This window comes from Brachycentrus maculatus, unplaced genomic scaffold (genome assembly GCF_059751285.1).
Source record: "Brachycentrus maculatus isolate JH-2025_06_01 unplaced genomic scaffold, ASM5975128v1 h1tg000121l, whole genome shotgun sequence".
NCBI classification, from domain to species: domain Eukaryota; kingdom Metazoa; phylum Arthropoda; class Insecta; order Trichoptera; family Brachycentridae; genus Brachycentrus; species Brachycentrus maculatus.
The window spans coordinates 1,849,857-1,877,095 of NW_028280874.1; the positions used below are offsets into that span (position 1 = coordinate 1,849,857).

The following is a 27,239-nucleotide window of genomic DNA, read 5'->3' on the forward strand; positions in this document are numbered from 1 at the left end:
ATTCATCATTCTACCCGTGATTGATAAGGTGAATGTTACTCGTGTGTAAAGTGATCACTTAAACCAGCCTTTGACAGGTAACTCTTGTAAATACCCAGACATTTTACATTCTTCTTCATCTGTGCTGACATAAAAATATATTTTTTTAAATCTCCCAAGTGGACAAAACCCTGATTTTTTAATAAAGATTTGGTTACACTCAAAATATGTATTGTGAATGTTAATTTTGGTGATTTTTCATTCAATTTATATTAAATTTTATTATATTTTATTTGATATTATAAAGTACTGAAAATCCTTATCGAATATATTTTTTTATACACACTGTGGACAGTTTAACATATATATTTATTACTATGAATTAACGTATATTGCTTAAAATTTATATTTCAGCCATGTTTTCAGTCATTCCGGTATTTCAGTTAAAACTCGTAATTCTCTACGCGCGTAACATTAAAATATAATAATAAAACACTTATATGAGAGCACTTTTTTGAGTTTAAATATAAACATGACTAGTTTCGAGAACTACAGATATTCTACAAAGAACAAAAGGGTATCATACAAGTGTTTTATTTTTATATTTAATTATCATGTTATTTCACAAAGTCAATGCCTAATCCATAAATAATATAATAACGTATATTATTTATTGATTCGGCATTAACTTTGTGGAATGACATGATTATTTTAATTAAATTAAACACTTGAATAATCCACTGTATTGAGTTTAATTTTTATTTACGACTAGTTTCGAAAACGACAGTTGTTTTCATCTTCTGGTACAAATTAAAACTAACGAATAAAAATATATTTAGGTGTATATATATGTAGGTTAATAAATATAGGTAGGGGGGTTAAGGAACAACATTTTTTGTAAAAAGAAACATTGATAATAATGGTGACGTATTTTGAAACAGTATATTATGAATGAATTAATTTAGAAATACATAAAAATTTTAATTCAGATAAAACAATAATTAATAATATACTGGTTCAAAATACGTCACCATTATTATTAATGTTTCCTTTTACAAAAAATGTTGTTCCTTAACCCCCTACCTATATTTATTAACCTATATATACACCTTAATATATTTTTATTCGTTAGTTTTAATTTGTACCAGAAGTTGAAAACAAAATTCGTTTTCGAAACTAGTCGTAAATAAAAATAAAACTCAATTCAGTGGATTATTCAAGTGTTTAATTTAATTAATATAAAAACGTGGTTGGTTCAACTACAGAAAGAAAGTAAACCGTATAATATATATTTTAAAGCGGTCTCAACTTGATGTGAAACATATATCGATCTTTTTATTTGAAAGAAGAAGTAAGCCTGAGCATTCCAAAGCTAAGGACCTGGCATTCGGTTGGGTTAAGTAATCACTTTATTATTGAACACTATTCTGCCCAATATTGTACATCCATATTGCATTAATTTAATTTAATTTAAAAATTAATGCAATATGGAATTCAATCATGGGCAGAATGATAACGTAACACAAGTTTATAAATTGATCGCTTAAGCTAGCCAAATAACAGATTGTAAGCCCTGGGATGCTCAGGTTTCTATCTTCTTTCATTTAAGAAGAGCGATAGACGTTTCAAATCAATTTGGGACACCTTTAATATTGACATATCATCCGCAGGGTTAAAACCGTTTCAGTTCGAAAAAGAGGTTGGAAATATATCTGTTTATGTTGTTTACACGGTTCTCACTCTAAAAAATAATACTATCGTAAAAAATTTAATATAGTTTGATTTTATAGTGAAAACTTTTAAATGAAAATCTTATAAAGAACAATTTTGTAGTGAACCTATTTAGTAAAGGGCTATTTCATCAGGTAACGATAATATAAGTATAAAAATGAGGTTAAGTAATATTTCAAGGGCAAGAACGCTTCAAGCGAGAAATTTATGAATAATAATGACTCTTTATTGTATTTCATGATACATTTACGACATTAAAATCTATTCAATCATTTCTGAATTCATTGTGCTTTATTTAATGCTTTTTCTTCAATATTTTTTTTATGTTTTCATAAATACAAACGTCTTTTTTTGATTGCATCCTAAAACATTTGAAATATTTATAACAATTCTTTTGTGATTAATCATTCGATTTTTTTTCTAAAAGTGTTAGTAATGTTGGTGTATAACCAACCATTCCCAGAGGCTTTTGTCTACCGGTTTCGAGACGTACCCGTCTCTTCGTCGGGACAATCACTACAACAGAATGCAAACAATACTACACGTTACTACCATATCACTATTCATACACTTACAACTACACAAAATGTTAATCACATGAGAATTTTGATCGACCCGAAGGCCAACATGCACAAAGGATTGCAGAACAAACATGACTAAATGCCGAGGTCTGACATAAACTAAGGATGTTGGTCAAAAATACGTCAGGTTTACTTGTATAAATTGACACAAACATACTGAAGCTGAATTTTTTAATATAAAGGTGTAAATATGAAAAAACCGTATCAAATTAGCCAAGTGACTACAGGTTATAAAGACTATAAATAGAGCAATAAAAACTGGATACTGACTCGTCTATATTGGTGACACTCTTGTAGCTAAAAATTTGTAAGAAAATGACATTTTTTCTGATTTTTAATGAAATTTAAGGGTTTTTTTGCTATCCATAAATTGTTTATTAAAACCGACCGCTGCTTTATTCATATGTGTAGTTAATTGATAAGTATTTATTATGCATATTGTTAATTCCACCATACGGAAGTGACGCTATATCCGATGCTCTGAATTCAATACCTGGTAAGAAATAGCGTGGTAAAGAATTGTGTATTTGTAATACCTCCATTATTTATATCTACATTCTGCGTACTGTTAGTACCGGACCCACAACTATACTATTCATCAAGTAAAACGTACTCGTATACTTTAATCAATGCAATTATTCTTTGATATGTAAAGTATATGCAGGTATATTGTATTGCACAATAAACATATTGATTATATACTGTATAATCACTCATAATGATAAAAGATTTTATTTTCAAAATGCTTTATAATAATAAAAAACGAGGAGATAGGGAGAAAAGAAAAAAAAACAGTAGGTAACTACAATTATTTGAAATTAAGGAGAATATTAAATAAATTACAATATTTTGTAAATATTGTAATCAATGTGTAAGGGTAAAAAAATAAAACAAAAGTAACGCATTTTTCCATTCTTACAAAATATTTGTACGAATGGAAAAATACAAAACTTAAAAAACATAAATCGTTTTATAAGTAATTAATAATTTAGATAATTTTTCAACAAAACGGCGCTACATAAATTGGCTTTATTTATTATTATTAAACTTAAAAATTATTTCGTTAAGTGTAAATAAATAAGTATGGATTAATAAAATACATGTGATTTTACAATGAATTTATAAGTAGGTACCTACATCAATCAAAATCACCCCATAATTCCCTCATGACAATAATTCTGACAAAAATCATCATTATAAAAGTCTGTGTACATTTTATTAGCCAGGTTTAGTGGAGGATTTATTTTTGTTAGTTTTTCAGCTAATTTGGTGCTAAAAAAGATTAATTTTTTCGTATGAGAACATTATCATCTGTTTTATGGCATTTTATAGGTGGATATTCGCGTTATGCATGATATGTTTTGATATGAAAATAAAACTCGTTTCAGTCAAATAATAGCGGAACTTGATAAATCCACTTTTTGCTTCACTTTTTAATAGAAAACGTCAAAAGTGTATTAACTTATCATTGATAAATGTCTATAAGGAAATAAAAAATAAATAAAAAAGGCTGATATATTTAGAGGATTTTCTAATTTTACACATCAACTTCTTGATTTTGGATATTTTGAATGCCGAATTGGAAGTTTAATTTAATCAAAAACTTTAATTCTGGAGTGTTACAAGTTGTAATATGGTATATAGAGTGGTAACATATTTATATTAGCGAATCTTACTCAAGGACCTAGCTTTTTTTGCACATGAATCAATATTTTTAAGCATGTATTTCTTATTTAGTAGATTTTTTTTAAACATATTTACAAAAAAAAAAAATATTATTTTTCAAAATTTTCCACGAATCCAACGAAATTCCACTTTCATCATCTAGTGCAAACAAGGAAGCAGCAAAGTATACGACAACAATATATATAAATATATATATATATATATATATATATATATATATATATATATATATATATATATATATATATATATATATATATATATATATATATATATATATATATATATATATAAATATATATATATATATATATATATATATATATATATATATATATATATACATATATATACAGTATCTACTCAATGAATTAGGGCCACCCATTATTTTTTTGAATACTCTGAAATCTTTTGGATTATTATATTTATTTGACATAAATACTTTAAGTTTTCTATTGACATCTAATACCATGTATATTACCTTCAATAATATGTAAAATATACCTGGATTATTTAAGCCTTTACAAAATTTCAAACCCTTTTTCTGAGAAAGGTCCCTAATTAGCACAGGTAGACAGATAGTTGAAAGTTAAAAAAATAGTCCTATCTCATTTATTAGTGAAGTTTCTTGAGTTCTGGTTGTTGTTTTGTTCAGAGAGGTTATATAGTTATCGTGTCTTGTGAAAAAAACTTAATTTTTAATTTTAGTTCATAAAGTATAATTTTTTTTTGTAAACACAAGTGTTTTTTTTGAAAAGGACAAAATGGGAAAAAGTAAAGACATTTCTGAGGAAAAAAAGTCTAGTGTTATGGTGCTACTGAAATCAGAAATACTATCTACTAGAGAAATTTCAAAAAAAGAAAACGTTTCTCGTTAAACAGTGGCCAGAATTTCAAAATCAATAAAAAATCAGTCACCCGCCACCAGCAATCGGCGAAAGAACTGTCGTAGGATTAGAAAAACAACACCGAGGACTGATCGAAAAATCATTCAAAGTGCCTTAGAAAACCGTAGTGCATCAGCAAAAACATTAAAAATAAAATTGGAAGAAGAGGGTATAAATATATCGGTATCAACACTGAGGCGACGTCTTTACGAAGTAAATCTGAAATGCAGGCGCCCTGTAAAAGTACCAAAATTGACACCACGAATGAAAGCGGATCGATTAAAATGGGCCAGGCTACATCGAAATTACTCGGTAGATGATTGGAAAAAGGTATTTATTTAAATTGAATTTTCAACATATCATTTTAGTAAAAAAACTTATATTTTTGAATTAAACTCAATTTTTCATTATTTTTCAGGTCATCTTTAGTGATGAGTGCCGGTTAGAAGCCGTGACAGAGAGCCGTCGATTCGTCAGGAGAACACCAATGGAACGTTACAATGAGGCCTGTGTGGTAAAAGTTATCAAACACCCCCCTGCAACAATGATATGGTCATGTATTATTAACAATTTACCTGGGCCGTTGTTTTTCGTGGAAGGAACAATGAACCAAAATTCCTATAAGCAGGTCCTCGAACGAATTTTATTGCCCTTCTACCATACACTCGACCTAACAGAAGGTCCATACACCTTCATGCAGGATGGGGCACCTTGCCACCGGGCTAAATCAATAATAAAATTTTTGTCTAACAAAAATCTGCCTTTGCTCCCCTGGCCTGGAAATTCTCCGGACCTTAATCCTATAGAAAACGTATGGAGCATGTTAAAAAATAAGTTATACTCATTTCCAAATCCGACAGTAGACTGTCTAAAAAAAATATTCAAAAAATTTGGTTAGAAGACGAAGAAATAAAAAACATGATAAAACAGTGCATTTTAACTATGCCAAAAAGAATTGAGGCAGTTATTTCTGCCAAAGGTGGAAATACTAAATACTAACTATATTTATATGAAAATATATGCATAATTTAAGCGTAATAAAGTGTTCATGTGTAAATAAAATTCAATGTTGTTTTATTCAAGGTTTTCTCTGAGTTATTCCTGTTTGAATTGAGAAATTGCGCGAAATTCTGCGTGGCCCTAATTCATTGAGTAGATACTGTATATATATATATATATATATATATATATATATATATATATATATATATATATATATATATATATATATATATATATATATATATATATATATATACATATATATATATATATACATATATACATATATATATATATATATATATATATATATATATATATATATATATATATATAAATATGTTTATATATATATATATATATATATATATATATATATATATATATATATATATATATATATATATATATATATATATATATATATATATATATATATATATATATATATATATGTGTTGGATTTTTCGTATTAAAATATCAAAATCGTTTGAATTTTTATGCGAGTGATTCAGAGCAGGCATTGTTTATGAGCTTACCTATATCGACAACACGCCACTGATTACGTAAATGTACTTATTATTTGATACAACATACATTCAAGCGAGTGATATGTAAAATTATCACCTTGTATATTTTACCACTAATTTTTGCACACAAAGATCAATAATGCTATAACAACTTATCATCACAATCACATAAGTGTTAAAGATTATACGAATATTCATAAAACTTTTTGAAAAGATTCAAGAAAAATCTTGAAACGGTATTACATTATAGGTACGGTGTGTGTCTTTGTGATTTTATTGATTCATTAATTCATTATTTATTTAGTCGAAATGCGATCTCTCAGATGGATGTGCGACAAAATGATGTTTGATAGATGTTCGAATAATGAAATGAGGAAAGAATGCAGGGCTGAGATGAGCATTACCGATAAAATTAAGGAAGGTGTGTTGAGATGGTTTGGACATGTGAGTGAACGTATGAGTGAGGAAATAATGGTAAAATAAATTTATGAGGCAAACGTAGTTTTAAAAATATACCGAGGAAAACTTGGCATAATCAGGTATATCAAATACTTGAAAGTGGCCGGGTCAAAAGTCGAAATAATCAGCGGGTATATATATATATATAAGGAGATGCATGAATGTTGAAGAGGCGAAGAATATTTGCAAAGACAGGGTGGTATGGGGTTCTATTCTCTTTGCCTATCCCTGCGGGGAAGCGGCATGGTGGTTAGTTAGTTAGTTAGTTTATTTATTCATATTTCATCGTACACATAATAACTAATTATCAATCAGTTGTATCGCTATAGGTGGGTAGATAGGTATTTCCGTGAAATTCGCAAAAAAATGTATAAAAAGCTGATTCTATTATGTTTATGATTAACATCTTATTCTTTCCCATGTAAACAAATCCAATTTATATAATAAAATAACAACATTTTAGTTTTATCTACATAAATTTTATTTGACCAGCTACCTGGTTTCGTCGTTACCGACATCATTAGACTGGTCTGAACTCTTATTTATTTTTCATCATACACATAATTACGTTACAATAATGTGCCCTCGTTGAGTTTTCCAGTGCCGAGGGCACATCTTACAATACTCGGAGTCGGACACTGCAATTTATCGTTCCGAACATTTTTAATTTATGGCCGACGGATGTTAGAGGTCTTAATAAAATATGGAACAAAGGCAAAATAAAGGAATGGGATCAAGAGTTAATTTTATGAAAATTGTAAAATGTTCATATTCTTAATTTTTCTCTCTTTTTTGTGTGTACATTAGGTTAAAATGGTTTAAAACAAATAAAAATGTATTCAAAAAGAACTCCACCGACACGACACACAAGAGGTGGCTTGGTGGGTCTCAAATTATTTGTTTAATTTATTTAAAAAAAATATATTTAAAATTGTGATTTAAATAAATGTATATAATTTATGTTAATAAATTTTTTTTTTTTATAAAAACAAATGAAAAATTGTTTATGACATGCAATCAAATATGACATGGCCGAATGATGCGATTTACATTTCTACCAATTATATTTTAATAATGTTTTTATTTCCATAACTGTTTTATTTACCAACTCGCTGTACCAGGCTACAAGCTGCTGTGGCTCAATCTGGTTAAATGGAAAAGATAGAAAAAAGCGCACATTACTTATATCTTAATTTCACAATGCTTGTGCAGCAGTGAAAATCTATGAAGCAAAAGTGCAATAGCAAACACTGAAAATAATAAATAGCTAACAAAAAGCACGCTATCCGCCATAAGCTATGCGTAGTATTGCGGGTATTGCTATTACGTTCAATAGATGGCGCTGTCATTGCTGTTAAAATAACATTTTTTTAGGATGTCACTATCACTGCTAAAAACACCTTTCATGGGTATAGAAGGACCTGCGTAGCATTGCGGGTATTGCGGGTATTGCTATTACGTTCAATAGATGGCGCTGTCATTGATGTTAAAAAAAAAATTTTTTAGGCTGTCACTATCACTGCTAAAAATACCTATAATGGGCAAATAAGGACCTGCGTAGTCGAATGCGACGTTGTGTCAAAATTTCAAAGCAATCGCTATTAACTTTCGGAGATTTTTTGATTTTGAACTAACGAACATATACATTTTTATTCATTTAGATTGAGACCAAAACAAGGTTATTCATAGGTTACTGGGTATATAATTATGTGAGTCAAATTCATCACATGACTGAAATTCATAACATAAATTATTATGATAATAAATATCATTGATAAATAACAACAACAAAGCTATTTATCATCATTGGTCGGTGTGAAAATAAAAACAAATTTATAATGGGTTAAAAATTATCGGTTGGGTTTTTCAATCCGGCTTTATAGTGTAGTGGTTAGTGCGTTTGACTACCGTACTAGAAGTCCCGAGGTGGATTCCCAGTGGGGTCAGAATAAATATAAAAAGTGGTTGTTCGCTCTTTTTTTTTCATTATTTTTACCCTGGACTGGTACCTGAAGCGTAAGACTGATAACCTTGCCTTAATGTAATTACCGATCTAGCACAATTCGTCGATGAGATGTAGTGCCCTATGCACCATTGAGTACAGATCAGGGCCAGAAGGGGGTATCAATCCGTAGTGCAGTGATTATAGTGTTTGACTAACATCCCTGAGGTTCCGCGTTGCATTCCTGGGAGTCAAGATAAAATATTATTGATTTTTTTATTACACATACACACACATAAACATTGTATTTAACCTTGCTTCATAAGTATCAAGATATATTAACAATTCCTCAACGGAGACGTTCCATCCTTTCAGAGGTAGTTTATACAGATGTCTGGGCATTTACAGGGTTTACGACCTGTGCTGGCTGGCTTGAGTGATCTCTTTGTATACCGTACAATAATCTACTCATAAATAAAAGCTAACATACCAAAAATACAAAATCTGATACATGTGTGTGGAAATGTGAAACGTTATGTAAACACACAAAAAAGTGTAGTCTCAAAATTATTGGTTTGTAATATTTTACTTCTTAATGCTTTAATTTAATCCGGAGTTCTTCAAAATAGACAGTACTTAAAAATACACACAAAATAGACATCCCTTCAAAATAGATGTGACTTCAAAATACACATCACCTCAATTAAAATAGACATCCCTTAAAAATAGACATTACTTCAAAATAGACATCACCTCAATCAAAATGGACGTCACATTAAATAGACCCTCAAGCAATAAATAACCAGAAATAGCTTTTACGCAAAGTGGGAAATAGTATTTCCATGCAAAATATTTTCTTCCGTTACTTTATATCACATTTTCTTTACCTTGAATAAAGTAAATTACCTACCCATTTAGCAGATCGTTGAATTCCTGTGTCGGTATTAAATCATTATAGCGTGGTGATAACTGAATGCCTACTTACTTACCGAACGGATCCAATCACCCGGAAAGAGGAAGTTCCGGGGTTAAATTGCGAACGATTTTTCCGGAATACAAACTAGATAACTGGTAAATACGAGTATATTCATAATATCCATGCTGGAAAACGAAAAGGGTACATTAACTACACAGTATTCAAAAACAGCTTGATTTATTTTTCATTATTTTTTTGATGAATTTTATATATATTTTTTTTAAATTAAAAATGACACTTATTTATTTTTTTACAAAAATGTTAATAATGTAAGTATTTAACCAATCACCGAGATTTTTATGTCTACCGGTTTCGAGACGTACCCGTCTCTTCGTCAGGACAATCACTATTACAGCATGCAAAAAATACCATTGAAGTGCGTAATGGTGCTATGGTGGTGAAGGGTGGTATTGTTTGCATGCTGTAATAGTAATTGTCCTGACGAAGAGACGGGTACGTCTCGAAACCGGTAGGCATAAAAATCTCGGTGAGTGGTTAAATACTAATATTATTAACATTTTTGTAAAAAAAAAATAAGTAAAAATGACTAACCATAATGTAAATGCTTTAAATATTAATAATATTGAGAAAAAATGACAGATTCAGAATTGAAAATACTTACATTTATTTTTATTTCATTTCAATCCATTTTACTCATAAATATTCAATTATAAGCTAAAATAATAAAAATGAAAATTATCTTTTCTGGCGTATCTCATGTATGTGATTATTATCCAGGATTCGGACCTCACATACTAATATATGAGTGTCTGCTTGGTAAAAAGCTTCTTTATATCTCACCAATAGATGTCTCTAGTGAAGTTCTAGTGATTCAAGAACAAGGTTTCTAAATTGGTTCATATATATAGAACTTCCAAGAATTTGAGTAGTGTGGTTGTCAATAATGGGTAGAATTGATGAATGTTACACGTGCGTAAAGTGATCATTTAAACCTATGAGGCATATGACGGTTATCAGGCAGTAAATGCCCAGACTTCCATGTTCTTCTTCATCTTTGATGAGATGTCAAAAAATAATATGATAATAATATTTGATAAAGTCACGTGAGAAATTGGATTTCACAAAAATATGCTGTCAAATATACATAACCTTATTAAATTGTAAGAAAATCTTTAAAAAATCAAAATATTTATAAAAGTCGCGCATTTTACAGTCTAATAATGAACGTCTCGTCACGAGTTTTACTTAGTGAGGCATTCAAAAAATTATAATGTTTTTAAGAAAAAATATTTGAAAATAAATATTTCAAAATCACCAGTTTTCGAAAGCGACCAAAATTTGCATCGCGATTGAATGGTTGGTCATTAAACAGTTTTTCTCGATGTGGGCTATAAAGTCCCCTTGTAGGTGCTATAGAATTTTTTTAAGGGCATAGTAAGCCCGAATAGTAAAGTGATGAAAAATAAGGAATAAATTTTTCTTCCTTCCATCTTTTTTTGATTCTGGCGATCTTCTTTTCCCATTTGGCATGAAATTTTGATAGGGGTGTGCCAGACTAAAAAATTTGGGAACCCGTTCTCTTGACTGTAGAGAATAGATCAATAAATGGTCCATATCGACATAACCGTTTTTCTAGTGTTCATTATAATCATTGGACTTTGAATGTTTTAATTGTTGAATTTTCTAGTGTCAATATTTTTTTTGTTTTGAATATTGAAAGCATTAACTTTGTGGATCATATTGATATATTATTTTGAGAAATAAAAATACTTTGTGTTCTGATCCACTCACATTTTTATTAACCAACTAGTTTCGGCAACAACCTGTTGCCCTCTTCAGGAATAAATGAAACCCTGAAGAGGGCAACAGGTTGTTGCCGAAACTAGTTGGTTAATAAAAATGTGAGTGGATCAGAACACAAAGTATTTTTATTTCTCGAAATAATATAATATTTTTTTAATTATTTCTTTCGGTTTAATTGACTCGAACATTTCTCTAGAGTAAGCGGTTCTCAAACTTTTGGTAACGGAACACTTTTGAAACACTTGATATTTATGGAGCGCCCTAAAAAAAGTAAAACCTGGTTTTAAGTTCATTATTTATATTATGACCACTTAAAGTAAATCATACAAAATAGGTATCCTAGATCACATGTTCTTTTAGTGCCCGTTAAATGACGAATTCCTGAACTTTCTTCCAGATCTCTCCAGCATTAACAATCCCTTTTCCACTAATATCTCAACCTTATGAACCTCCCCCCACAAACGTGTTTGTAAAATTAATTGTAAAAATTTGTAAAGGTGTGTGATAAATATAAAATAACTCACTAAACATACTAATATTACACATAAAACTAACCCCAACAGCAGGGATACAAATATTTTAAATTCAAAATGTTAATAAAAATAATAACTTGACACTGGCTTAAACACTCTAGAAGGGTAAAAGCCATAAAAAAGAGGAAGAAAAAGAATACAAAATAAGTACATTGTACACTTTACCTCGCTGCGTGGGTGTGTAGTGTCGAGTATCGAGTCGCCACATACCCACTCGTACAAGCTGAATTGTTTTATTTGCAGTTTTTTTTATCGTAGCATAATTGTAGATTTATTATCGTCGCTCGTCGTGGTGGAGCCCTATGGCTCCACGGAACACACTTTGAGAACCACTGCTCTAGAGGATTTTATAGTATGCGCTTGGATGCACAGTGGGATGACTTTCCAAGCAAAACGGTAATAATAGCGTTTAAATGCGTCATATTGGACATAGCCGTTTTCATAAAAAAAAAAATAGATAAACTGGGTATATACAAAACAGTAATCGCAAGTATTTTTCTAACCTTTCTACGCTGTTTCTTAATTTTCATTTTTTATTTTGATTGATATGGCATTAATTTTGTGGAATAACATGACGATTTAACTATAAAAAAATAATAAAATAAAAGTACTTGTACAAGACCACTTTTTACGTTTATTAATGTACGCACGATTAGTTTAGATATCTGCAAATGTTCTCATCAACAGCTGAAAATACAAACTTTGTATTTGTGTACAAATACATACATACATACATAAATACATACATATACCTACATATACATATAAACATACAAACATACATTTATACATATATTCAAATGCCGTGTATAAGTAAACGGAGAATATAATACATGTTATGAAGAATATCGCAAAGAATTAAAAGAGTTCGCTTTTGGTTTATAAAGTATTCATTAATTTTGGATACTGAAAAAAGGCTTACACATGAAAAGCGACTACAAACTTTGTGATACAGTGGAAGATTTTCAGGCTACTGAAAGCAGGAAAATTGTCAGGAGAATCTATACGTATGATGGTCGTGAGGGACCTATTTAAGGAAAGGGGAAGATCCCTAATAAATTCATTTCGTCTTGAGTAAAAAAAAACCGGGGAAAGATGATTACCTCAGATATCCACAAGTTGGTCCAAATGTTTCAAACCTTTTCTAGGAATCGCTTTAAATATTTGTAATTTTTTACACAATCGATAAAAAATATGTATGTAAATGTGTATTATTTTTATTATGTATGCCAAAAGACCTGTCATTAAATAAATAAAAATACGAGTACATTGCTTTAAAAAAAAACATTAAAAGAATCGCCCTAATTTTTAGTAAATATTTACGCAATCGATATAAAAATGTATTTTAGATGCACCATTTTCATTATGTATGCCGAATGACCTGTCAACAAATGAATTGTCAAAGAAGTTGTCGAGATATTTTGTGCAGAGCCTTTGAAAAAATTACGAATCGCTTTACATTTTTTTTGTAAATTTATGTATAATTGCGTATCATTTATATTATGTATTCCAAAAGACCTATCATTACACAAATTATTTGCCAAAAAAGTTGTCATAATGTTAAGCTATGTGCTTTAAACAAAACCTTATCCAGGAATCGCTTTACACATTTTTTGTAAGTATTTACGCAATCGATAAAAAATGTGTTTTTGGTGTATCATCTCCAATATCTATGCCGACAGTCCTGTCATTAAATAAATAAACACAAATTTCTACTGATAACAGTGTGCGTAGTACAATTTTCGGAATTTCTAGAAAAATGTCAATTAAATCATCGATAATATATAATACAATACAAATTTACAAAATTTAAATTACACAGATGTTTTCAAACAAAAAATTCGCAGTAAAAAGCGTTTCAAAACTTGAATAAATAGTATTTACCGACAGATTTAACATTCGTTAAATTATGTACTCGTACGTATTTCAGATATCAAATTCTAATGATTAAATAAAATTAATTTTTTGTGACACAATTGTCAAATACTTTTTAGTTATTAACATATTTGTTTACTCTGTTGAACTTCTATAATATACAATATGTTAAAATATATTTTAATAATAAAATATATTGAAGCAATATTCTTGGTGAACTTTATTAAAAATATTATGCGATTTTTTATGTTCTCAAATAGATTTTTATTTCATTTTCTATTACTATTATTAAAGAAACCACTTGTTTTTTTTTTAATCACTTAGTTAGTCAAGGGGGCGGAGATTGAAAATAAAGGAAAAAAGGAAAGTAAAGCTGAAGAATTTTGAAACAATAAATTATTTATTATATTATTTTGTGAAATAAAAAAAACTTTGTTTTTTGATCAATTCACATTTTTATTTACAACCAACTAGTTTCGGCAACAACCTGTTGCCTTTTCAGGGTTTATTTTATGACTAAACCTTCCCTATCCTTACTATCCTATCTGCAGACAAGCTTTTAAAAATAGTGGCTTTGCGGGTTATTCCTTTAAAAAAAAAAACAATAATTAGCCCTTAATAACTAAACATTCGTTTGGCGGACTACGCAATTAAAAACGAATAGGAACCGGTTACATGGCACTTAAGTTTGGTTTATTAGGAATGAATGTAAGAGACATTTAACAATAAATCACTGTTCCGCACAGCTACTACATATCGCTCACTCCTTTCAAGAACGTCATAAATCAAAAAACTAGATTTTTCACGAGAACGTTTTAAAAGTTTAAAAATATAACACGATGTATTAAATATAAATATCAAGCCACTTATTGAACTTTTTACTGTGAACAGATCTTTTTAGATAAAACCTGAAGGTTTTTTCTCCATTTGAAAAAAAAATTAGTACATTTAAAAAAATAATTAAACAATACCTTTTCTTCAAAATGCAAAACCAACATTTTCTGCCCTGTAGCGGGTAAATATTGAGTTAAAAATATGCCTCTTTTGCTGGGATATAGTACATTTTCTGGGCATTCCGAAAACACGCACAACTGAAAATGGACGATTTTTGATTTATGACGTTCTTGAAAGGAGTGAGTGATATGTCAATACTGTGCGATCCACAAATGGCATTATATCTTCAAATATAGTTTAGTTATCTAGGTTTGAAAAAAAAAGCAGAGAGCATGCTCGTTTTAAGCATGCTCAATTAGCAGCGTGTGTATACGTACCTTAATGCTTTACGAGTACGTAGATTATTATTATTTTATACTCCGATAACGAGGAAGCTATGGCGGATAATTGTAACAATAGGTGTAGATATGTTGTTAATAACAAAATGATGACTTACACAAACTCGCGGACAATTTTCGTACCCGTCGAACGATTGTGCATCGCTAGATTGTGGTCAGTCTGTTTAGCGCGGCGGTAACGGACGTTCGGTCGCAACTTGGTGAGCTCTTCGTCGGAAAAGCGCGTCAATCAGTCGTCGGGAAAAAAATCAAGAAAGTTTTCCACGATCACGCAAAGGAATGTTTTTCTCTCTTAAATAGTGCAATATGAACATTCTTACGTACGCGGAGCGAAAATGTTGAAATAAATCAATCATTTATTATTATTTATCAGACATTTAAAATTATTACTTTTTTCTTGATATAATTGAAATATACGAGTTTTGTGCGATTTTTCGTGAATATTTTCAATTAAATAAAGGTAAGAATTTTCAATGATTATTTTTGTTGATTTTCAAATCCTGTTTAAATATTTATAAATATATATATATATGTATATATATATATATATATATATATATATATATATATATATATATATATATATATATATATATATATATATATATATATATATATATATATATATATATATATATATATATATATATATATTTATATATATATATATGCATATATATATATATATATACATATATATATATATATATATATATATATATATATATATATATATATACATATATATATATATATATATATATATATATATATATATATATATATATATATATAAATATATATATATATATATATATATATATATATATGTATATATATATATATATATATATATATATATATATATATATATATATATAAATATATATATATATATATATAAATATATATATATACATATATATATATATATATATATATATATATATATATATATATATATATATATATATATATATATATATATACATATTTACAAAATTACATTTTTAAATATTTCATAATAATATCCTAATGGGTGTCTTTCTTGGATACGTTCATTTACATTGACAAACCATCACGCCGCTTCTCCGCAGAGGTTGGCAGAGAGAATAGAACGCCACACCATTCTATCTTTGCATCAATATTCTCCTCTTCCACATTAACGCGTCTCCTCATACGTAACCGCCGATCATTCCAACTCTTGACCTGACTACTGTTGAATATTTGAAATACTCGATCATGCCAAGTTTTCCTCAATCTTCCTCGGCTTCTATTGCCAAATTTATTTGACTGATAAATTTGTTTCATAATTTTTATTCACTCATTCGATTCCAATGCCCAAACCATTGGACACACCTTTTTTAATTTTATCGATATTGCTTATCTTAGCCTTACTTGCAAAAATTACTTCGCACATCATATTGAAAATATACTATAAAATTTATCCAGTTTTCTTGTTTCACACGTAATAAACAGGTATGGGGTTGTCGATATTATTTATTAATTATATCTATATATTGGTCATGAGTTCATATTGAAGTTTTTCAAAATTCAACTACAGACCTGGGTATTGCCTGCGTAATATTGTGGTAAGCGCGTTTAGCTAACATATTAATCTTTGTACGGTCTACATATAAGGAATTTTTCATTATAGTTTCAATTTAATTTACCTTCAAGACAACGCTGCATTATCTAAAACGGTGCTCTTTACACGATCAGGATCGAATAAGAGAAAATAAAACGAGGATATTTATATTTTAATGTATATTTAATTTCATAATAAACCTATTTCATTTCAATACCGTAGAACGGGGCTACTTGAACTTTGATGGTTACTTAAGCCTAGTACAAAAAAAATTAAATCTGTATTTGGTCTACAATAATGGACGTATCGACAGGAATCATTGTTTCCCTGACAGGTGACAGTAATTATCACGATACATTTATTATTGTAGACCGAATACAGATTTAAACCTCTTTTTTGTACTGGGCTCAAGTAACACATCAAAGTTCAAGTAGCCCCGTTTTACGGTGTTTGATTTATTTCATTCAATCTCACCTGATTTATTTAAATTTAATTTTTTACATCATGGAATTTTATACAAGCCTTTTCTATGTGTAAAAAGAGTTCAAATGTCACAATATTATTTTTTTTAAATAAAAGAGAAATGTTTGTGTTTTTATTATTTACACAAATATTTCAAGTTCATACTATTTCTGTGAGCCTGAGCGGCTCATTATTAGAAATAGGTATCAAATTGTGGTAGAGTGGGTTCGAACCGAGAAATTCTGACTAAGAGTCCGCGACAATAACCACGGGACCACAACCCGACACATTTTCGTTCAATGAAATATCAAAAATTGTCTTAATTCAAAAATAAGATACTCATGCAAAGTATTAAGTCAAGAACAATTCTGAATTTCATCTTTCAGGTATTAAGGCCTCAGGTTGTGTATAGAACACAATAAGTTTTTACTGGTAATATAAATTAACCTGGTAATAATAATTTTTTGTACCATAACAATAATAATAATAAAACCCTTATCCGCACCCCAATGGTGCATAGGGCACTGTGTCTTATAAACGCAGTGTTATTATGATCGTTTTACACATGAAGGAAAGGTGATCAGCCCTCCGCTTCAGGTACCAGTCCATGGTAATATTGAATAAATATTACAGTGAAAAATCACTTTTATTTATTTTTACCCCCCTTGGGAATCGAACCCGGGACCTCCAGAACGGTAGCCGAGCGTGCTGACCATTACACTACGGAGGCGGACACCATAACAATAGTCATAAATTAATAACGTACCTAATCACAAACAGTATATTATTATAAATACTCTATGCCTTCTCGTAAAATGTCATGTTAGCCTACTATTGCACAACATGTAGATAAAGATAAAAATAACCGATTAATGTTTTTTTCAATTAACTGATAACTAATATGAGTTCGATAATGGATTTTCGATTTTTTCTTAGTAATTATTTGCTATGTTTAGTATTTTTCTTTGACGTATAGCGCATTCATTGTTTGACTAATTCGGATTTATTTATTCTAATTATGTACCTAGGTACTTAAAGGCAAAGCGATCAGTCTTTTCAAATATCTGCCTAGAGTTAAATACTAAAGTATATTTAGGTGTTTTTTTAGAGGTATACAAATTTAAATTTCCCGCAATAAATTAATGATGACACCCGCCATGTGGCATGTTGCGCCATCTTGTTGAAACCATAGCTCTGGCATATCAATGCCATTCAACTGAGGTACGAAGAAGTCAGTAATCATGGTTCTGTAGCGCTCTCCATTGGCCGTAATATTCTGGTCGGCATCGTCCTAAAAAAAATATGGGCCAATGATTCCACCTGCCCATAAAGCACACCAAACAGTAACTTTTAATAGATGTAAGGGCGTCTTGACAAAGGTTGTAGAAACTAAATTAAAAAAAGACATTCTTTAGTATAAATAAGGATAAAAATGAATACGTATTTATCATTGAAAAAAAATAACCCGTATGAAGTTGAATAATAATCTAAAAGCCTAAAAAATTCTAGCAAATTTATATAAAGTTTTGTGAATTATAGCACATCAAATATTATAATTCATAATATAGTATAGCTCATAATTAAAAAATAGTATAGGCTTTGAAAATTGAGAATGTCGAGAAATTGTCACTTTTTTATGGCTAGAGTACCTACTCCGAACGTTTTAACACCTCCTCTGCGATGGTGGGTCTGATCAGACCCACCATCGCGGAAAATTATTAATTACTTAATAGGTAATTTTTTTACGTCGTTTTCCTTCAGTGTAATCGTTCTTCAAACAATTACCTACAAATTGAGATATAAACAAAAATTATCGGACGAGATTCGAATGAGTTATTTAAAAAAAAAGAACAAATAAAAGATCAAAAATCATATTGAGTAAGGTCAGTTGTTCGCTATCAATGTGTTAGTGTGCCGTCTGCCGTGCCCTCGAACTCCCCAAAACAAAAGCAAACATTGTCAATCTTTGGCGATTGATTCTGTATATTGTTTTTTTTACATTCGTTTTAAACTGATTTATTTGTTTACTTGTATGAAAAATACTAAGGATCACGTTTAAAAAAGTGTAATTATTACATAAGTTGTTAATATTTTCATAAATTGATTCGGCAGTTACTTTTTGGTAAAATCTAACCATTTTTAATTTAAGTTTTACTTAGAAAATACCACAAATAGTGGTAATATATAGTATATAATAGATTTATGTATATATACAACACCGACATACACAAAGTTACTAACTTCAAAACTTCACAATAAACTGTTTTATGTTTGAACAATTTCTAGTTTTTAAAAAAAAAATCTTTACGACACTTTACCACAATGAATGGCAGGAAAAAAAATAAATATCTCATAACGAGATTGGACGACTTTTGGACAGTTCTAAAATTGAAAGAAAAGTGAGAAAGTAGTGTAGATGACAGTGATTTAGAATTCAAAAACCTTAGATACAGAATTTTAAAGTGAAACAGAAAACTTGGTTTTGTAAGAAATGTCAGTAAGTGATGAAGACATCGATTTTAACAAGAAAAGTAGCGATTGTCTTCTGATTTTTTGATAATAATTTACTTGTCTATATTAAAATTAAATTTGTTACCTATTATGTCTAACGAACTTGTATATAAAAATAATTTATACCCAAAAATTAGTTTTATTTAGTACCGTACAAAATTATATTCATAATTTCTAAGACCCGCAAATCTATGTAAGAAATGGCGAACATTAAATGAATATTTACACCATTTTGGGCAATTCTGTTTATATTTTTCAATGAAAAATTTACCATTTTCTCTGTATTTAAAATAAATTTTAATTGCATTATGGACAAAAATTTATCTTGAATTATGAACTCAAGTCAAAATCCCAGAATCATTTTGTGGTTTTTGGAGCTAACCGCCACGTTTTATATTTGAAGATAACAAATAAAAGTTAAAAATTCTATCTTTTATTAAAAATTCATTAAAAATAAACATGTTTACAACCACTGCTTCATGCCGATCATGCCTCACGCGGATGCGACATGCTACGCGGTGGTAGTTAGCAGCTGCGCTCGGTCGAGTTCGCATGTAAAATGAAGCGCTTGGATAATTTAAATTCAAAACTATCAAAAACTTGAAAATTCTCATACAAAACTTATGACACATTATCCTATTGCTATGTAGCCTATTTTGATTAATATATAAAATATAAAAACCCGACAAAAAACGCCTAAAAGGCGATTTCTGTACTGGGTCAGATCAGACCCACCACCGCTGGGCGCGTTTTGTTTGAGGGCATCGCGCTTTAGGTGTTAACCTACACCCGTACTTATTTATTAAATTTTGTGTGAAATTAGTAAACTTAGTATATTTTTCATACTTTAAAAATGATGTTGAAAGCAAACTTTTGAAGTAATGTATAAGTTAACATAATTATACGTACATTGGAATTGGTCAACTTATTTTTTTTTTAATTTTCATTTTCATTTTCCATCCAATCTTACAATCGAAAATAATTTAAATCCTTAAACGCATAAATTTTGACAAAGAAAAATGTACTCCATTCATCATCATGTAAAAATGTATTTTTGATTAATGAATACAATATTTTTATGTTTATGTATATAAGTATCAGGAACATCAAAACAGAAACGATTGTATGTTATTTACAATGCATTTTAGTTAAAAAAAAGTATAAGGATATAATATATAAACTGAATGATTGTATTTTACTACACTATGAACGTCAAACGGTTTGATAATACAAGAATATAATGAATGTTTTGACAGTTAGGATTACTGATAATATTTCAATAGAAAATGCCGCACTAATTTTCCATGTGATCTACGAAAATCAACGTTACTCATTTCCTAGAGGCGTGCATTCTATGTATATAGTCGCAAAAAGTGCCTATTCCATAGATTATTGACTTACATAAAATTTTACAACAAAGAGCGGGAAAACGTCAAATGTCGTAAAAGAAAAATCATTTTGGCTTGTTGGTCATCGTCAACGATACGTTTTGAAATCTTTTAAATAGCATTAAATGAAAAAATAACAACGAAACTAAAAATGTAATAGTAAGTTTGTTCGAAATCTTAAATCTACGATAGGTGTTTTTACCAATGGCATCTAAAAAAATTCCTGTGAAAAGTATCGTTTTGACAGTGAGGGCAGCGTCAACTGCTGCAATGCAACAGCAACTGTAATGAAATGTTTGCAATCTTTCTTTTTTTCCATTTAATCACACTGAGTCACGGTAGCGCGTGGTCGGGTACAGCTAGTAAATAAATAAAAAATACTATTTAATTCCACACGTGACCCTTAGACAAGAACGTTGAAACGCGTCTTGATTTGAAAACAGAACATAGATAACATATTTCATATTTAAAAAATGTATTCAGAAGACAGAATTCTTCATTTGAAAAAGTGGTACTTTCTATATGGCAATCTTTATAATATTGGATAGGTACCTACCTGATTAGTTTTATCTGCGGTTTAGGATTTTCCACAGCCACAAACATTACTCTAGTCTCAAGATAGGTTTTAAAAATCACGTCGACAAAATTCTTGTTAATTCTTGTCACATGGTGTCCACCCAACAGTGATTGTTTTTTAACAGCATTTAACATGCAATATATTGCAGTATTCAGTGCTCTTGTTTAAAGTTTGACGTCATTACAAAATTTCACACAAAAATATATTTATTTATCTTTTTTGATTCCGAACCAATATTTGATGGAAAAATAAGTTTTAAAAACTGACTAACTAGCCATCACGCCGCTTCTACGCAGGTGTCTGCATAGAGAATAGAACGCCACATCAATCGTTCTTTGCCAAAATCTTCTCCTCGTACATACCCACCGATTATTCCGGCTCTTGGCCTGACCACGTCCAAGTATCAATCAAGCTCAATTAACTAACTAACTAAGCATCATCCACTCTGCCGCAGGGGTAGGCAGAGATAATGGAATGCCATAATAAAGTATTTGAAATACTTGATCATGCCATGTTTTCCTCGGTCTCCCTCTGCTACTCTATTTTTAACTTTATTCGCCTTATAAATTTGTTTTATTGATCTTACTTTACTCATTCGATTCACATACCCGAACCTTCTCAACATACATTTCTTTATCGAAATACCTTTTACGCTATCGAAATGTTTTGACATTTCGATAGCGTAAAAAGACAGACGTTGAGTACATGTAGTTGTTTACTGTGTTTGCACAGTAAACAACTACATGTACTCAAAATAACAAAAGTTGATGGTATAATGATAGATCAGAGACGTGTGACATGTCTTTTGACTCCTCGTTTTATTAATTTTTTATCGTTAATGACTTTTGATTTTTTATTTTCCTAAAGATCCATAGGTACTTTTGTAGAATCGTCTTTATTTACAACCTAACTACTTAATTTTCTATTATTTTATCTTATTAGTATACTGAATATAAAGGTTGACATTGGTTCTGTTTTTTTTTTAATAGATTTGATATTCTGACATTAGCTCAATGTAGTGTCTTCTGAATAAATAAATAAATATACTTATGTATTTCATAAATATATTTGTCTTTGTGGTGTGTCTACCAAATTCGACTTTGTGCTTATAAATTATAATACAAAACTTCTCGTTGTTTTTTGTCAAAGTATCTTACTATTCCAAAAACAGAGAAAAGATCATTTAAGAATGGGAAGTGAAAAATTTATACGTTTAATTAATTTAAACGCGCGATTTTGGCGTCATCATTGAAAATAGAAATAAAAATATTAAATACTGCAACAAAATAAATACACATATATTATTGATAAAATATTGCAATATTACGTAAGAAAACGTTTATCTTTGAAAGTCTGCAAGGATTAAGCAGACTTATGCAAAGTTGTATTGTTCTCTTATCTGTACATTTATAAGGGTATGAATATCTTACTTTTGAATATGTAATCAATCCAAAGTACCTATCTATATAAGTTTTAAAAGGAGATAATGTGTACAATTAATTTTATAATGATATTTTATTTTAATTATTTGCTTTATGAACGTACAGTACTAAAATAAAGAAGGACGAGTACTAGACATGTTCCGTTCATACACGCTGTGAATGCTTTGCATCTCACACTGTACTTCATGTGGATAAATTCGCTAAAAACGCAACCCGATTCGTTTTGCCTAGTGAGATTTTCAACAACAAAAAGTAGAAATTTGGAAAAAATCTTTTAAAAAAAACACTTTCTCTATGGCTTAGTTTGTTTAAAAAACGTCAATTTGACAGCTGACATTTAGTCTTGGATCAAATAATTGCTATTTATGTACTTTTTTTGATTCCTCACCAGTATGAGATTAAATAAAAATTGTATACACATTATGAATAACGCAAAGTCAAATACACGCAATGTTGTAATGAAAAATTGACAGAAAGACAGCAGTTTTAAGGAATGGCGAAGCGGTTGCTTAAAAACTATTATTGTTATGCTGAAAATTAGTCGTTGGTCATAATTTATGAATTCCGTCATATTTGGTCCAAACTAAACCAAACTAAAATTTTCACAAAAGCATTGTACCTACACGTTTAGAAAATAACTTACAAATGGCTTTAATTAGCACTAAAAATAATAGATAATTTTTGCAGTAGTACCAATACTATGGCACTTTTTTTCCTTCTCAACAACAAAATACCAAACCAGCGAAACATAAAACTCAACAACGTCGCACTGTAATTAATGCATGAATTATTATTTAAATTATATAATTAACAATACGTTGTTATTCACCATTATAATAAAAATAAAAAGCAAATGAAGTATATATTGGTAGATTTAAGGAAAAATTCAGTATGATGCAGTACCTATATAAAGATACGTTTTTACTATATTACGTGTGATAATATAGGCAAAAGTATGTTAAGATTTTATTTAAACAATCCCGTTAACAGCTGTCAGCGTGAACAATAATATTATAAATGTATGTGTTTACATGGAAGTAATAATTAAATACTGATTTCTCTGACAGAATATAAAGCACGTAAAACAAGTATTGTTTCAGACGATCTATGCTAAAAATAATAAACGTATTTTATTGAATATTTTAGTTATTTCAACTTGATTATTTGGACAAAGATCAATTAATCAGTTAATATAAATATTAAATATATTCTTGTACGTTTTATAAAAAATATTTTCTGTACTTTGTTGATTTAATTATTTTTCACATAATTACAAGTTATAATAATGAGTATTATTAAGCAATTGGTATTAGTAAAAACAAATTATAATAATTATATAATAAGCCTTCACTGAGTTTTCCCATGCCGAGGGTACATTTTACAATACTTATTTATAAAACTGTAAAAATATTAATGAAAATTGTTTGTCGTCATTTTGGCATGTCTGCAATCAAAAACGACATGGTCGAATGATGCGATCTATTTCAAATTTGCCTCCTCCCATTATCTGTTTATAAATAGCTCTTTTAAATTGTTTTTTTTCTATTAAATTGATTTTTATATTAAGTTTCTGCAATGTTTCAATGACTATGGATAATAGAATCAGGTTATAAAACTTTATTGCATAATAATCAAAGTTCTTTTAACCAAAAGAGGTACAGGCCTGGCCATATTTATTAGGCACCCCTACATAATTGGTTTGTCTTTAAATACTGCGATTCTTGGAATTCTTCAATTCTTCGGATTGTATTGTATTTTGATGGATTTTACCTACTACTAACTTCCTGTTATCCTGACTTACGACAGTTAGTAAACTGAGTGTTTTTATTCTTATTTAAAAACCTCTGTTTAATAATTTATTATAATCCAGTTATTATAATGGGTAAATAAGAGAGTTTTTTTATACTTTTCATTTAAGCCATCATTGTTTTATATTAATGCCAATAAAACGTGATTTGAGTGAAACTGAGCGGTCTCAAATAATTTTATTGAATTCAGAAAGGTTAACCCAGGTTCAAATAGTTAAAAAAATGATACCAGTGCGCGGTGTTGTGCGCGGTGTTTGATCCAAACAACAATTAAAATATTTTTTGAATCTGGTTATTAAAAAACCGCCCAGAACTGGCAGAAAAATGATCACTTCAAGTCGCAAATACCGAATTTTGGTTAAAGAATCATTAAAAAATCGTCTTGGTATGTCCTCTTGTATTTGTAATATATGTACTCTTACATGATTGATTTACATTAACTTTTATTATCAAATTTTATTTAAAGATAAAAGGCATTTTGAGGTGTGTTTTTATTCAAGATTTTCATTAAGTAAAATATTTCACAATAAATTAATTGATTATTTTGTAATTTGTACTAGATATGTATTTAAATTAGATAATATCTGGATGGATTTTTTTGAATACTATCTGTATTATGAGCTAAAAGAAGATAAGTAATGAGTCATTACGTCACAAATTTAATATCAATGTCTTATCAGACCGTTTTTCATTTTTCAATGTTTCTTTGTGAAAACATACATACTTATATTCTTCATTCATATGTAGAATGTAGAAAAAATGAGAGAAGAACTCTACTGGTAACCTATAAAAAAAGAGATTAATATATAATATACTCTCTTTATTTATAAAATTTCTAACGATAAATTATCTAAATATTTTAAAAGGATAAAGTAATTTTAAATAAAAAAAATTCACAAACAGTACTAGAAATAAGGATAAAATAAGACTGCTATTTTTGATAAACAAAACAGAAAAAAATTGTATGACGTACAAGGGTATATATATATATATATATATATATATATATATATATATATATATATATATATATATATATATATATATATATATATATATATATATATATATATATATATATATATATATATATATATATATATATATATATATATATATATATATATATATATATATATATATATATATATATATATATATATATATATATATATATATATATATATATATATATATATATATATATATATATATATATATATATATATATATATATATATATATATATTTAAGTATATGATGTAAATTGAGAGAAAAAAATAGTTTGTATTAATTGTAATACAAGCTAACTAAAGAAATTTTAAAAATTAAAAAAATCATTTGCACGTAAATTTGTAGTAAATATATACAACATAATTGAGAAACGATTCAATCAAATTTGAAAGTTTGTTTAAATCTATTTTTTTAAACTAAAGATGGATTTTATTTTAAATATCGTGAATGGATTTTTTAAGGTTTTATTGAAATATACTGTCTTTTTGTATTTTATAATACGAGTTTTTTTAAATGTAAGAGTTTTCTTTCAATTGGAAGGTATTATGCAGAAATAAATTGAAAACAAAAACAGCGAAATATGGGAAAGACAATTGTTGGACATATAGTGGTAGTGTCAATTCTCTGAGCTTCATGGTTCAACACTTTGAAAAAAACAAAGCAACCACTTTGAAAAAGTATCAGATATGTCAATTTTTATTTCTTAATTATCATTATTAAATCATCGCACTGTTTATTGAGTATGGGAATTACCGTCTACTTCTTCCTCAATACCTCAATGTACATAGTAGCTGGAGGAGTAAATACAAATATTCAATTCAAAGAACTTACTCTCATGTTTTTATTTTTTCAGATAACTTAAAACGAGTTATAACAAAAACATCGTTATGTTAATAACAGGTTATTTTTTCCTGTTTTCTGTTATATAAAAATTTTCCCCAACTATCTGCGGATAGGTTCTTGATATTACCAATATTTATCCTCGTTTTAATATATGCCCTGCCAATTTAATATTAATTTTATTGATGTAAATAAATAAGCATTCATAGTTTAAAACTTCTCCTGAATGTTTTTTCGGAGTAGGAATATTTTTAATTCGGAAAAAAAAAAAATAAACTTGGGCATGGTGCTTACTTTTTGTATAAATTTCATGCATTCAGAATTACGAGTTAAACGCCAGACGTAATCTCCGATGGAAAACACGCGTTTAGT

General features: G+C 28.7%; 1 protein-coding gene across 2 annotated transcripts in view; it reads left to right on the forward strand.

Annotated features, from left to right (window-relative positions):
* The window catches only part of nebu (solute carrier family 2 member nebulosa), a 62,722-nt gene that overhangs the window by 24,143 nt on the left and 11,340 nt on the right, over nt 1-27,239 (forward strand). The window contains exon 1 of one of the 2 annotated variants that reach the window (XM_088259894.1): nt 15,239-15,697. The exons of the other annotated variant lie outside the window; for it this stretch is intronic. The gene's annotated coding sequence lies outside the window, so the exon portion shown is untranslated. Of the gene's footprint in view, nt 1-15,238; nt 15,698-27,239 lie in introns of those variants that run through there. 2 annotated transcript variants of the gene reach the window in all.